Here is a 9375-nt window from a genome sequence, read left to right as displayed (position 1 = left end):
TTCATGGTATTTCTACCCCTCATTACTTTAGCTGTCATTACACTGACATTCTTCCAGAGACAAGAATTCTCATTATAAACTAGAAACTCCTATCAGTTCTTATTTGAAATCGTTCTCCTGACAATCTACCAGGACAAAGGGCACATCGTAAGTGAGAGGTTAGACTTTCGAACGGGGTGCCAAACTAGACCCTAACACCTAGCTTGGACAAATTTGTCCCCCTGAACTTAAACTGCCAATGTCTTCTGAATGTAAAAATAAAACAACCCCTTCATAAGAGAAAACACAAAATACAAATACAGAAGGACTGAGCATGGTAGCTCATGCCTGTGATCCTAGCACTCTGGGAGGCCCAAGCAAGAGGATCTCTTCAGGTCAGTTCAAGACCAGCCTGAGCAAGAGTGAAACCCCATCTCTACAAAAAAAAAATAGAAAAATTGGCCAAGTGTGTGGTGGTGCATGTCTGTAGTCCCAGCTATTCAGGAGGCTGAGGCAGGAGGACTGTTTGAGCCCAGGACTTGGTGGTTGCAGTGAGCTATGGTGATGTCACCACACTCCACTGGACTAGGTGAAAGAGCAAGACTGTCTCAAAAAAAAAAAAAGAAAGAAAGAAAGAAAAAGAGGCTTGGCGTCTGTAGCTCATTAGCTAGGCACCAGCTACATACCCTGGAGCTGGTGGGTTCAAATCCAGCCCGGACCTGCCAAACAACAACAACTACAACCAAAAAATGACCAGGCGTTGTGGTGGGCACCTATAGTCCCAGCTACTTGGGAGGCTGAGGCAAGAGAATTACTTAAGCCCAAGAGTTTGAGGTTGCTATCAGCTGTGGTCTCAAAATAAATAAAAGACATACAGGGATGTACATTTAGGTTAATAATCTAAAGTTGTGTTTTATTTATAGTATTTTACTCAAGCCTAGCACAGAATTATAAATGTCCTTCATGTTAATGAGCTGCATTATTTGTTAACCTTATCCTTTTTTTTGAGACAGAGTCTCATTTTGTAACCCTCGGTAGAGTGTTGCGGCATCAAAGCTCATAGCAACCTCAAAACTTTTGGGTTCAAAAGATCTTCTTGCCTCAGCCTCCTGAGTAGCTAGGACTACAGGTCCCTGACACATCGCCCTGCAATTTTTTTAGAGATGCGGTCTCACTCTTGCTCAGGTTGCTCTCAAACTCCTGAGCTCAGGCCTTGGCCTCCCAGAGTGCTAGGATTACAGGCACTGCACCCTGCCTATTAAACTTATTTTCTAAAACAACTGGACAACTTTCATATCTACAAGTTCTTGGAGTTGTTATCTAGTTCTATGCCTTTGCACAAGCTGTTCTGTCTGCCTAAGATGCCCTTATTATTTGTATTCTGGTCAAAGTGCTACTTTTCCAAGTAGTTAAACCTCCTCTGTGATGCTTCCTTTTTCGTTCAGAGGTTTTTCTCTCTTCCCACCGCCTTCCTCCAGTCTAGGTGCTGTGATTTCCTCCACAGAGCTCCCTTTCCAGAGTTCTATGTTGCCCTTGGAAGAGTGCCATGGCGTCAGAGCTCACTGAGCGGACTCAGTGCTCTTTATTATACCACTTGGAATATGATAATGGGCTCACCTTTCTCTGCCACCAGACTATGGATTCCTTGAGGGCAAGGATAATGTTTTATTCATCAATATAGTCTCATCACTTAATATAGCACCTGATTTAATCTAGATACTCATAAATATTGAATGAATTTTGAATTTTCCTACTTTTTCCATTTTATTTACTTCATACTTCTTTCAAAGTTTTAACCCTTTTAAAATTCTCTTTACATTAACCATCTCAGACTAGAGACAAATTGACCGTGAGAGAATCAGGAAACCACTTTGGTTTTCGGATCCGTACACCACAGTAAGAACCTTCCCCATCTACGTTTCCAGCTTTATTTCTCGTTGTTCTTGCCTTGCTCTAGCAACACCATGCTGCTAGTAGTGCTTACCTGCACATACCGCACGGTTTCGACTTGGAATGCTCTCTGGATGGCCTTCATCTAACTCCTACACAATTTTTTTTTTTTGACACAGAATCTCACTACATTGCCCTTGGTAGAGTGCCAGGGCATCACAGTTCACAGAACCTCCAACTCCTGGGCTTAAGCCATTCTCTTGCCTTAGCCTTCCAAGTAGCTGCAACTACAGGCACCAGCCACAATGTCTGGCTATTTTTTTTTTTTTTGGCAGTTTTTGGCTGGGGCTGGGTTTGAACCCACTACCTCTGGCATATGGGGCTGGCGCTCTACTCCTTTGGGCCACAGACGCCACCCCCAGCTATTTTGAACCCGCCACCCTGGGTGTAAGTGACTGGCGCCCTACCCACTGAGCTACAAGCGCCTGCCCTCTACTCATGTTTTAATCGCTTAATCTTCACTTCTTTTAGGAAGCCTCTTTCAGGAAGCAAGGAAATAAGAAAAAGATTGAGCTATTCAAGAAAGGGAACAGCATGCATCAAGATGCTGTGGGGGGAAAGAGCTCAAAGTGTTTATGCCACTGAAGGTGGCAGTGGGAACACAAGGCTGTGAGGAAGGGGGAGGCACCTGGTGAACTTAAAGAGATAAGCAAGAACTAGTTTAAGTAGGACTTTATAAGTCAAGGTAAGGAGTTTAGATTTTATTCTAAGAGCCACAGAAAGCTTGTGGAGGCCTTTAAGCAAGCTTGTGATATAATCAGGTTTATATATATATATTTTTTTTTTGAGACAGACTCTTACTCTGTCAGCCTGCACAGAGTACCATTGTTTCACAGCTCACAGCAACCTCAAACTCTTAGGCTCAAGTGATCCTCTTACCTCAGCCTCCCAAGTAGCTGGGACTATAGGCGCCCACCACAATGTCTGGCTATTTTTATTGTTGTAGTTGTCATTGTTGTTTAGTTGGCCCAGGCTGGGTTCGAACCCATCAGCCTCAGTGTACGTGGCCAGTGCCATAACCACTGTGCTATGGGCGCCAAGTCCAGGTTTACACTTCTAAATGATCACTTTGGCAACCTGAGGAAGAGCAAGACCCCGTCTCTACAAAAAACAGAAAAACTTAGCTGGGCATGGTGGTGCATGCCTGTAGTCCCAGCCACTTGAGAGGCTGCAGCAGGAGGATCACTTGAGCCTAGGAGTATGAGGTTGCTGTGATCATGCCACCGCACTCTGTCCTAGGTAATACAGCAAGACCCTGTCTCATAAAAAATTAATCTGGCTACTATGCAGAAAATGGATAAAGTAGGGACAGGAAAGGAAAAAAGTGACCATAAAGGTGCCATTGCTGTAGTTCAGAATGAGGGATGTCAGTGTGGTGGTCACAGAATTAGAAAGAGGTTAGGCCCCCTGGAGATGTTTTATAAGCAAAACTAGAATAAAACTTGCTGATAAATTCAATACAAAGAGGATAATGGAAAACGCAAAGATGAATCCAAGGTTTCTTTCTTATGCAGTTTATTAGTAGAGCAGAAACATATATCAAGGTGGAAATCAAAAGTCTTTTTTTTTTTGAGACAGAGCTTCAAGCTGTTGCCCTTGGTAGAGTGCTATGGCATCACAGCTCACAGCAACCTCCAACTCCTGGACTCAAGCGAGTCTCCTGCCTCTGCCTCCCAAGAAGCTGGGACAATAGGCACCCGCCACAATGCCGGCTATTTTTTGGTTGCAGCCATCATTGTGGTTTAGTGGGTCGGGCTGGATTCGAACCTACCAGCTCAGGTGTATGGGGCTGGTGCCTTAGCTGCTTGAGCCACAGGCGCTGAGCCAAAATCAAAAGTTTTATTCTAAACATGTTAACTTTGAGATGGTAAAGGGTATCCAAGAATAGAAATCAAGTTAAATAAATTGAAGTTTTGAGGAAAGGCTGGAATTAAAGACATAAATCTCACATTAGGCAGTATAGAGATGAAATTTTAAATTATGGGAATAAATGAAATTACCTATATAGCGTAGAAAGAGAAGACCAGAGAACCTAGTTCAAAGACCCAAAGAAACTTACTCTTTACAGAATAAAGAAAGGAAGGAAAAATCAGTAAAACAAGACTGTGAAGTGGTCAAGGGTAGTGTTTCAAAGAGAAGGAAGTGGCCAACAGAGCCCAGGGCTTCTGAGAGATCAAGAAAGACACAAATTTTTTTTTTTTTTTTTGGAGACAGAGTCTCACTATGTTGTCCTGAGTAGAGTATCATGGCATCACAGCTCACAGAAACCTCAAACTTTTAGGCTCAAGTGATCCTCTTGCCTCAGCCTCCCAAGTCACTGGGACTACAGGTGCCCGCCACGATGCCTGGTTATTTTTCGTTGCAGTTGTCATTGTTGTGTAGCTGGCCTGGGTGGTTTCAAACTCGTCAGCCTTGATGTATGTAGCTGGCGCTATAACCACTGTGTTATGGGCACCAAGCCAAAGACAAGAATTTTTGTTACATGAATATAAAAAAGCAAGGAAGGGAAGGAGGAGAGGGAGATACAAGAATAGAAAAAGTCTTTTACTTTTGGCAACATGGAAGCAATTGACACCTTGGTAAGAGCAGTTTTAGTGGTGTGACTAGAATTCAGATTATACTGAAAACAGACAGGGAGATGAGCAGGATAGTGTTAATCATATACGTGCATATTTGGTTAAACCATATGGCACTGCTGAAATCTGACAGCTTTTGATGTACAAAACCAGTAATTTCTTGACTTTTTAGTAAGACACAAAAACAATGAAAATACGGAGCAGTAGTTAGAAGAGAATATGAGGTCAAGTACAGCCAGAGAGAAGTACTGTGGGTTTTCAGTGGAAAGACCAGAACATGTTTGTGCTTAAACAAAGTGAGGCAGTCATTAGCTATGAGAAAGGTGGGGAGAAGAGATGGGAGATCTGATAATCAAAGGAGTCACATAAAATAATCTTTAAAGAGAGTAAGTTAGGGCACTGGCCACATGCAGCCTGCTAAACAATGATAACCATAGCTGCATGTTGTGGTAGGCGCCTGTAGTCCCAGCTACTTGGGAGGCTGAGGTAAAAGAATCACTTAAGCCCAAGAGTTTGAGGTTGCTGTGAGCTGTGATGCCACAGCACTCTACCCAAGGCCACATAGTGAGACTCTGTCTCAAAAAAAAAAAATAATAGGTTAGCATAATAACTCTGGAACCACAGTGAGTTATCCCTTGATACATGTAGAGGATTCTAGCTCCCTCATATACCAGAATCTTTGCACATTTGAGGCCTGCAGTGGCCTCTGTGAAACCTCACATGTGAAGAGTAAGCTGTCCTCCACAGCACAGTTTCACATCCCCAAATACTTTATTTTCCATCTACATGTAAATGGACCCACACAGTTCAAATCTGTTGTTCAAGAGTCTAGCTGTACTGAGCACCCATTTGAGAATGACTGATCATGAATACATCATGGGTTAGAAACTTGAATGCCTACAGGAGCCACGTAGGTAAATGACAGGTAGCAAGCTGAGTGGCCAAGGAACTCAAGAATACATGCCCCATCTAAAGGGTAGCCACTGGATTGTTATCAAGACTGTCAGGCATAGGGGCTCACACCTGTATTCCCAGCACTTTGGGAGGCCGAGGCAAGAGTTCCAGACCAGCCTGTGTAACACAGTAAAAATTACTCCTAACTATTTGGGAGGGTGAAGGGGGGAGTCCAGGAGTTTGAGATTACATTGAGCTATGATCAGGCCACTGCACTCCAGTCCAGGTGACAGAGCAAGATCTCGGCTCTTAAATATAAATTAATAAATAAGACCAACAGCCCTATATTGCCCAATCTCTTGATTTTTCAAGAGAAGTCAGAAATTTTGAAATGTAATATGCCTTTATATGCCTTCTCTTACAAAACACTCTAGAGACTGAAGAAAACATGTCTGAGTACAAAAAATATAGCCCAAGGATGAACAGTTTGTGATTTGTAGTCATACTAGTTGGTCTGTTTACAAGATTTACCTCAACAATGCTCAGTTATAGAGGTATTGTCATGGAGACAATGAATGGTTGCCTTTATCCATATTTGTGTATATGCTAAGAGAGAGATAGGAAAGAAAAAATGACTTGAGGTAGTGGAAAGGAGTGACTGTAATGATGAAGTATAGAAAATTAAATTGAATAAAAACGAATATAGACATTAAAGGGAGCTAACAGTAAAGGTGAAGTCTGTGTATTGAAGGAATCATAAAGACTGAATCCTGGCTCGGCGCCTGTAGCTCAACTGGCTAAGGCGCCAGCCACGTACACCTGAGGTGGCGGGTTCGAATCCCCAGCCTGGGCCCGCCAAACAACAATGACAGCTGCAACCAAAAAATAGCCGGGCGTTGTGGCGGGCGCCTGTGGTCCCAGCTACTTGGGAGGCGGAGGCAGGAGACTCGCTTGAGCCCAGGAGTTGGAGGTTGCTGTGAGCTGTAATGCCACGGCACTCTGCCCAGGGGGACAGCTTGAGGCTCTGTCTAAAAAAAAAAAAAAAAAAAAAAAGACTGAATCCTATTCCTTTTCAAGTTACTAAAGAGCTAACGACTGGGGTCAAAAATTTGGAGCTGATGTAATTCTCAGAAACTGCAAGTTCCAGATGAATCAAAAGAGAAAGAAATGATAATTTCAAAAGCAAGTGGGTAACATGTACATTCAGAAAAGGTGTTTATGTTACAGCTGATTTTTTAAAAATCATCCTAAAAATAATACATGTAGTTATGGAAAAAACATCAAATTCCATTCTTAGGGCATTCTAGAAAATGTCTGACCAACACACCTTCAAATTGTTAAAGTCATCAAAAATAAGGACTTTCTGAGAAACTTTCACAGCCAAAAGCACATAGGGAGCCATGATAACTAAGTGTAACATTATATCTTGAATGGAATCCTGAAACAGAAAAAGGGTATTAGGTAAAAGCTAACAAAATCTAAATAAAATATGGCCTTTATTTGATAATGTCAGACACCATTGGTTCATCAATTCCAACAAATTTCCCATACTAGAGTTAAGATGTTAATGACAGAGGAATCCAGATGCTGGGTATACAGGAATTTTCTGAAATATTTTCTCAACTTTAAAAATAAATCCAAACCACCTTAAAAGATAAACTTTATCAAGAGAGTACCTATTTTAAAAGTTGTAATGAATAGAACAATGGTCACCTATATAGTCAACACCCAGCTTAATAACAGTCAATCCAGTCAAAATCTCCCTTTATCATTCCCTCCTTATCAGACGTGACCGCTTTTCTAAATCTATTTCCACTCCCTTGTGTTTGACTACTTTAACTACATATAAATATATGCCTAAGAAATACATAGTATTATTTTCCATGTTTTGTTTATGTATGAATTTTCACAGTACTACAGCGACGCCTTCCCCATTTTTGTCTCCTATTTCTTGTTTTACTGGCATATAATATTCCATCTTACTAACATTCCGTAACACATTTATTCCCTTATTGGTGGACATTTCTAGTTTTCTGCTTCTACCACAGTGCTATTTTGTACATCCTTGCCCACATATCTAAGTTTCCAGCAGAATGCCTGGGTTTAGTATTAGGAAAACCTTCGGTTTTACTAGAGTTTGCGATACTGCTTTTCAACGCGGTTTTAACATTTGCGTTAGACACGTAAGGAAACAAAAACTTTAAAGACACACAAACTAGATAATATGCTCACTCCACTGTAGCTAGACGCCAGCCACCATAGCTTTAAAAAAACCTGACGGCGAAGGACCAGCCTGACTCCGACGTGAGACGCTGGCCCAAGCCCGCTTCCGGCGTAAGCAGTGACGCAAGGAAGGACGTATACGCTCGGTACGTCGGTGTCCTGTTTGACACCCTGAAGGACCCTTTCCCGGCTGGCTGACATCATACAAATGTCAGTTTGTGCTGGCTAATTGCCTCGCTTTCTCAAGAAAGAAAAATATCTTCTCAGACTCTCCCAGTTCTCCGGGACAATCTTCTTGCCTAGAAAGAGTCTCTTTTAGCTGGTGTTTCCTTCAGGCAGCGCCGCGGGCAGCCCGCAGGCCCTTGTAAGACGCGCGCCGGAGCCCCGCCCCCTTCCTTTCGGCCGGAGACGCCATCTTTCAGGTAGGCTCTACGCGTGGCTCCCGGTTCCCTGGGTTCGGCGGACTTGAATCGCAGCCTTGTGGCTGCTGAGGTTGTGCACTGAGGCCGCAGAAGGACTGTCTAGCCTGTCTGGGGCTCACTAGAGTGGGCAGGTGGAGCTATGTCCTGCCAGAGAGCGAGCAGTGTGCGCCGGGTCGGGTCTGGGCCGGGTCTGAGGAGCAGACTGCGATGTTGCGGCTCTGGAAGGGACAGAAGGACAAGGCCGAGTCACTGGGGGTGAAGCGATTAAAATTTATTTGGAAAAGATGTCGTTTTCATTTTCTGTCCTTATAGCTTCAGCCCCGGTATCGTGGACGACCTACCCGATTAGGCTGCGTGGAGCCGCGTGGTCTGATGCCTTAGGAATTCCCTTCAGCGTGGGTTTTTTTTTTTTTTTTTTTTACCTCTAATCTGGTGATGTTGGCAGTAAGGACTTGGTGCGGGTTAGGAAGAGGTTTTAATTTTGGCCCCCCGATGGCGCTTGAGTAAAGGGAAAGTAAACTTTAAGGTTACAACGTCAGTATTTTATAGTAGAAGATAATTTTGCAAACTGAAGGGTAACGTGGGTTAAGTAAAAGGATTCTGGAACAGCTGCGTGTCTGCCTCATGGGATAAGTAATTTAGTAAACGCTTAGTCGTAGTTCCTCATCCTTTTGTCTAGTTTGGCTGTTCCTAGCTACCAAAGTCAGCGGACTTCAGGTTACACCCCATTTTGGATCCTAGTTGGCGTTAATTTCTGGTACTGATGTAGATTAAGGTATTGTTGTCCATGTTAGAAACTGCTTTGAAAGCGTATTCAGTTTTATGTGTATGGAGTCTAGACGGAAGGTGGATTTTTTTGCTTGGATAAACGAGTCTAGTGGAGGAGCCTGGGTATTATCCACCAGTTTGTGACCCCACAAAGTGTCAAGAATCTGCAACACATCACTCTTTGTTTACAAACTTGGCACACCTTGATGAGCTTAATACACACGCAGAAACTTCGATAATTCGAACAGGGTACTTGATACTTAATAGTTGCTTAGTTGTCTGGTTTTGTTTTTATTATACAGAGACTAACTATGTTGCCCTTGGTAGAGTGCCGTGGCGTCACAGCAACCTCAAACTCTTGGGCTTAGGGGATTCTCTTGCCTCAGCCTCCCAAGTAACTGAGACTACAGGCGCTTACCCACAACACCAGGCTATTTTGTGTTGTAGTTGTCATTGTTGTTTGGCAGTTAAACCCGCCAGCTCCGGTGTATGTGCCTGGTACCCTAGCCTCTGAGCTACAGATGCTGAGCCAGTTGTCTTTTTTTTTTTTTTTTTTTTTTTTT

Source organism: Otolemur garnettii, unplaced genomic scaffold, assembly GCF_000181295.1.
Source record: "Otolemur garnettii isolate 467f Iridium unplaced genomic scaffold, OtoGar3 scaffold00120, whole genome shotgun sequence".
Taxonomy (NCBI): Eukaryota; Metazoa; Chordata; class Mammalia; order Primates; family Galagidae; genus Otolemur; species Otolemur garnettii.
This window is presented reverse-complemented; position numbering follows the sequence as displayed.